Source organism: Lactuca serriola, chromosome 1 (assembly GCF_051521515.1).
Source record: "Lactuca serriola cultivar US96UC23 chromosome 1, Lser_US96UC23_V15, whole genome shotgun sequence".
NCBI classification, from domain to species: Eukaryota; Viridiplantae; Streptophyta; class Magnoliopsida; order Asterales; family Asteraceae; genus Lactuca; species Lactuca serriola.
The window spans coordinates 115813706-115820288 of NC_136408.1; positions in this window are offsets into that span (position 1 = coordinate 115813706).

Sequence of the window (6583 nt, forward strand, 5' to 3'; positions counted from 1 at the left end):
AATAAATAAGAAAGATAAGAGCTAAGATTCAGGAAAGGAAGCTTTATGGGAGAAAGGATAAAAAGTATGTATGTATCTGGTGGGGTGGGGCTATGTATGTAGAAAGGGATCAGTCTCTATCGATCCGGATACTAAAAGCGTACTGAAGACTTACTTAAGTTAAGCCCCGAAACCTATTCAGCAGTTGAAAAAACCAATTCATTCCAAGGCAAACAAAGAGGTCTTTCCTTTTGTCGTTCAGTCCTTCTCTCCTTCCATCTTTCCTTCCTTCCATGTAGGCCTCTTGCTATCCATATTGAAAAAAGAGAAGAAAGGGAAATGAAGACTAGCCAAAAGACCTAAAATATAAAAAATAGAAAAGATCTAACTACTATATGGAAGTAGTAAAGCATAGTTCTAATCCTAGGATTACATATCGCTCATCGGCCCAGAACTCGCAACTACGAAGCTCTTTTCTCGAGCGAGGCAACAATTCGTGGATCCATGGTTTGGATGAAGCTATGTACCCGGGTGGAGATGATTTGTCTCAAAGATGTTCCGCTCATCCAAGAATCTAATTGATCGGTAATTCGACCGACGACTCTAAGGGCATTAGCGCGGGCCTTCCATCTTACCGTGGCTATCTAGTCATTGACCCATTTGCTTGCGAAGCATATCATCGCTTCGTGCTGTTCCCTTATGCATTGATGATTACTGATTAAAATTGCTGCAATAAGCCGCCTCTCCGCTACGAGGTTTGCGAGGACCTTTGTTACCGCGCCCGAGCTAGCACTAGTTCGTACCTCGTTCGACTATTAGATCGAATAGGCGTCTTATTAAGCGGTCTTTTTCTTTGATGTTACATGATCAGCCGCCGATGAACGCATGTGCAAAGTAAAGTTCATCTGCCATGCCCCCGGCCCCGGCATAGGAATGAATGCCCACGGTGGTTGTGCATTCTGGCGTAACGTAATAGGAAGACTTGTGATTTGGCGAGAGTTCTTGATGAGGGCTGATCCATTATATAATAGAACGAAGTGAACAAGTTGCCGGAATTTCAACAGTGAGTTCCTGGATGATATACGGATTAGAACCGAGACGACCGATGCCTCAAGCCCATGGTTTGTCTTTTTTCCGACATGCAAAATGACTCGCCCTGTCTTTCTTATCAAATCCGAGAGCACCCTATCCTCTCCTCGCTGAGCGACCCGGCATTTTCGTTCAAATATAGGCCGGCTGGCTTGGTTGCTATTATAAAATACCGGGTGGCTACAGGCTCAGGTTGCTAGTTGGCTTAGTATTGCATTGAAAGATGGTAGCTGCTTCTTCACTCTTCAAGTAGCTGAAGCTTCTGTTCAAGTCAGGAATAGGGGTTGATAAAAGTAAAACTTTTCTTTCGAGATTAGGTTAGTGTTCCGTTTTTTCGGATGCTTTTCCGTTAAAGAGAACTGCAAGAATGAGAGGGCAGATATGATAGAGCTGCACTCTCAGACCGCCACCCATATTATGGAGGATCTGTATCTGCCTCATGAGCCGGATGATTGCCTCCGCGAAATGCTGGAGGATCTAAGGGGGACCCTAGTTGTCTGAACGGGGCTATTGACCCGTATCTGACAAAAAGGGTAGCCACTCAGTTGAAAGCTATCTTAGAATAGGAAGAAAAAGATTGAAAAAACTGTTCAAACCTATACCTAATTTTCTTTGATTATTCAATTTTGATTAGCGTTGATCGCTCTTTTCTTTAAAGCTTATGCCGTAGAAGCGGACATCCGGCTATTGGCGTTTTATCTGCATCTTCCCGACCGGAAGGGCTTCGCTTTGTTTGGGATGAACTCGCAAAGACTCGACCCGGGGACTTCCCTCGTAGAGTGGCCTCTTTTATAAGACTCGACTTTATCAGTGGAACTAAAAAAAAAAAAAGAATCTAACGCTCTAGTCTAATTGAAGACTTTCAACGCTCATGCTATTTGAAAGCTCTTTCAAATAGGAAAGGAAGTAGGAAAGTAGCTTCTGAGAGAAATGTAAGAATTGCTGCTCTTAGCCGGCCTGGGGCCACGAGACCCTAACTCAAATACCTCAGCCGGTGCTGCTTAGCCTGTAGCCGGTCTAGCTCTCGGAGTTCCGGATATAGGGCTTTTCCTTGCTCTTTTCCCTTGCATCGAAGCTAAAATCCAAGAATGAGGAATGCCATGAATCAGACTAAGGAACGATGCCATCAAAGGAAGTAGTAAAGTAAGAATCAGAGGACTTTCAGGCTTCTGCCCTAAATCTAGCCAAAAGCCTATTCCGAAAGTACTATCAAACGAAGCTCAGTTCAAGGCTGTTATCCCACACCATCCCGAGCCTCAAGTCAGCCCATCCATCTTCCCTCGCTCTGAAGCTAGAGCAAGCTCCGTTTCAATCCAAGGAAGGTTCGGAAGGTAATACCAGGAAACTAAGAACAAATCCTCGCTTCGTAGCCAGCCGGTCTAGCTTTTGAATATGAGTGAAAAGTAGCTTCTGCTTCGCTATTAAATCCCTCACTTTCTAAGAAGATCAAGGGCAAGCCCTCCTACGATTACGATGACTGTAACGAAGTCTCGAAAGATAGAGAACCTCTTTCTTTACACGAGAGGAGGAACCATACGACAATGGTTCTAGACCCGTAACCCCATAACCTGTAGATGGCAGAATACGAGAATAGGCTTTGTTAGGGGATAATAGAAAGACATCCAAGCCAAGGAAAACCATCTATAAAAGCGTTATCAATTAGCGCTTTAGACCTCCCAAGGAAGAAAGAACAAAAGAACTAGAACTTGAATCTCTGGGAGGGGCGAAGCAAGTCGTAATAGATGGAAGAGAAGTTCCAAGAGATGGACTTGCTGGGGCAGTTACTAGCCGTATAGTTGCAGTTCCCGCTTAAACAACTCCTTATTATGCTTTTGGAAGAAATTCCCCAGTCAACCTCCCTTAGTCTCATCCTTTACACCCGGTCCAACCTTGCCCGCTCCTCTTGGCATCTAGGGTTATGTTATGGCTACTGCCTACTATCTCTCTAATAGCGAGGGTGCTTTCATCCGTGATGGAGTCATATGACATTCAAAGCCTTCTCTTTGAGATAGGTAACAGACTCAGCTGCTAGCCTTTCGAAATCTCTTTGTCGAGATCACGAATCAGCAGCTATAGAAGGAGTTGTTCCAGAACCCGCGGGCAGAATACCTTTTGTTGTAAGAAGGGCTACTGGTATGACATCAATCACTCTTAGAGTCTTAGCTGGGAACATTCTATTCCGAAAGTCAGGTCAATGCCACAGCTTCTTCTCAAGCATCAACATCAAAGTGCTCCAATGCCCTTACTTGAATCTAATGGAGGTCGATGTCCAGGGAATTGATAGAGTCAGACCTGATAATGTAGTGACTAAGAAGGAAGGTAAAGGAAAGTCAGTCAAAAGCTCGAGTAAGAACGAGAGGAAGAAGAAGCAGTCGAGCTCAATTTATTCTTTAGAGGGAAGTAAGAACGAGAGGAAGAAGAAGCAGTCGAGCTCAATTTATTCTTATTTTTCATTCTCTTTTTTTCTTTGGCCCTTATTTCTTCTTATCTCTCTTTTCCGACTAACGCAAACATGCTACCGTTAACCATGCTACCACAGAGAAAGTAAAGCTGGCTCTTCCAGCTCTCGTATCCGAGGAAAGCTAACTTCATTCCTAAGCGTCTTCTTTTCTTGGTGTGATCGTATCAGCGTACGAATCCGGAGTGATGGCATAGAAGGAGCTGCAATTGAATCAAAGAAGAAGTTGTTGTGCTAGAATCCACTGTTACAGAATAGGCAGCTATAGAATCAGCTCGGTCCTTTCTTCCGTTATGCCTTTAATAGCTATCCGATGATCCTGTAACTACCGCAGCCGAAGGGCTTTCCCTCTTTCGCCTATATCGAATTCTGCTACTGCTTCTTCGACTCAAAGAACTGACATCTATCCTTTATCTTTCTCCTATGATTCCCAATATCCGTGGGATTTCCTCTAAAGCCTTTCTCTTTAGTGACTCAAACAAAGAACCTTAGCGGATGGATGAAAGAAGTAACTGAAAGCAAGGATAATATCTTCTTTATCCCATCTAGGTATAGGGATAGATTGAATATTCCAGCGGTTGGTTGAAAAGATATACAATAATAAGAAGAGACTGATTGATATAGCATCTCACTAACTTAATCTCATGACTTTAGAATATCACTTTGTGAAAGTGCTCTCGATATGCCACCAAGAAGCCATTAGTGCAAGCTGGTATTTAGCTCGCTCCTTAGATAAGCTATAGCTCCCTCTTTCTCGGTCAACCAAAAACAATGTAAAATGTATTAAATACCTATTCTTTGTTCTAATCAGCAAGCGGTATACGACAGCTTCGATAGCATCCTCTCCTCTTTCTGCTCCAAATCCCTAGTTTAGAATGCAACGAATGAAGCGAAGAAAGGTGAAAGAGCTACAGAAGCAGGCAACAGAAGGAAGAGCTACAGAAGCAAGACTAAGAACTAGCTCGGCTTAAGGATTAGCTAGCTAGGAGTCTTTCTGTATATTCGAGACTTTATCCCTCGGTTCTAAGTGCAAGGCTTCCTTAGCTGCGGTAACCCTGCTATGCAGGAATTCTTACAGTTATCTCAAATCTAAGCTTGGAACGACGAACCGGGAACAAGCTTCCTTCGTTTTCGCTTACCTGCTTAACCGTTAGTTGTTAAGGATTAGCAGCACCGTCTACTAGCTAGAGCTGTGAAACCTGAGAGAGCCGGGTGGGAACTCAAGACTAAGGCAGTAAGAAAGAGCTAGGATTAGTAGTTTGAGTTGGTTAGGCGGGATGGGATCGAAGAGACTGTACCGAGAACCGGCTAACTGCCATGAAAGCAGAGAGAGCTACTGAGCAACGGAGGACAGAGCGAGAAAGATCTTGAACTCTTAAGCTTCATCCCTGTATGCATATTCCTATACCAAAAGCAAGATAAGCGATGAATATTTACTGGATATAAGATAAGGAAAGTAGCTTGGACCGAGAGCAAAGAGAACTCCTCTAGTCGAAAAGAAAGAATCACTCACCTCACGAGGCTGGGTGGAATATAAGAGAAATTTCGAATCAAATACGAACGTATTCTTAAAAGAAAATTCCCAGGCATTGGTTACAGACAGGACAATCGAAGCTGAAAGGACAGACATAGATTGACCTACTACTAAGAACCGGACAGTCGAGAGACCGGAGAGATATTGGTTTAATCACAGACCAGACATACAAGCATTTGTCAAAGCCCAGAAAGCCACCAACCATCGAAGCGTTAACCGTAAAGCCTGATGGGGAAGAATCCCTCTTCCGCATAAACACAGAAAGGAAAGTCAACAGTCCCAGAGCCTATTCTTTCAAAGAGCGCATTCCCCGCACCCTATTATCTAGCGGCTCTTTCTGTGCGTGGTTCTCTTTTATACTCTTGATCTGGGAAGCAGGCACTCTTCTGTAAACCTTCGAGAGGGTTCGTAGCCTTGCTAACGGTTTTCAACCTCACTCAGGGCGAATCTAAAAAAGTTTTTTTTAAGTGTTCATAAATCGTCTGTGAACAAATTCAAGAGAAGACAGATCCATAGGCAGCAAAAGAAGACTTTCGCTAAACAAGAGAGAGCTTCACAAGAGAAATAAGTCGATTCCTTATTTTCTTCTATTATAGGTAGCGCGCACAGGAAAGAGAGAAGAACGACAACAAGATATCAACAGCCCCAAGGAAGTCAAGCTCAGAAGGCAAGAATTTTTCTATACTCCTCACTGGGATAGAAGGAATTTACCTGACATAAGCGAAAGAAGGAGTTGACTGGTATTACCGGATCACAGTCCCTAGCTATCTTCCAAACAGATCTCCTTTTTGCATTGCCTTTTCGATAGCACAAGTAAAGGTCTGGTGCGCATAACTGCTGCCATCTACACTTGGAGAAAGGGACCGGAAAGAGCCTATTCGAGAACAGTAAGAGCAGACAATGAATGTGCTTGCGTCCTCTTCTTTTACTATTATACCTGCCCATGGAACTGTGCACAACCGATTTGTAACAAGCAAGAAGAGCGGATACGTCGTTCTTTCTCTTTCAAAGAGCGCTCCCGATGGCTAATGTATTGACCTCTTAAAGCATTTCAACAGGCCTGTACAGATAAATGTATCTTTAACCACTTTATAGCCTTGGCAGATTTGCTTTCTTTCCCGCTTTCGACTGGGTTCAAAAGGACGATGGAAGCGAAAAGATCACACCGAAAAAGCCGGAATCGGTGTATTGCCTGGGGATGATAGCCTTGTTGATTGCAAGTGCTATCTTAGATCCATTTTGAAAGGTCGGTTTAGTAAGAAATTTTTTCAAGAGAAGGAAGTTTTAAGCAAGGAGACTCATCGAAGAAAGGGTTGTGACTATATGGATGTATCGAAAGACGGATGAAATAGATTCTCATAGCCTATCCCTTGTCTTGTCTCCTGCCTACGTTCCAACCAGTAGTAAGCAGCTAACCTTCCTGCCCGTCCGGGGTTATCTCTGCTCGGTTCCGCAATCAATCCCAGATCCATCCATTTGAGGGGGGTCAAATTCTGCGCTCTTATAATTGCTTAGATAGAAGG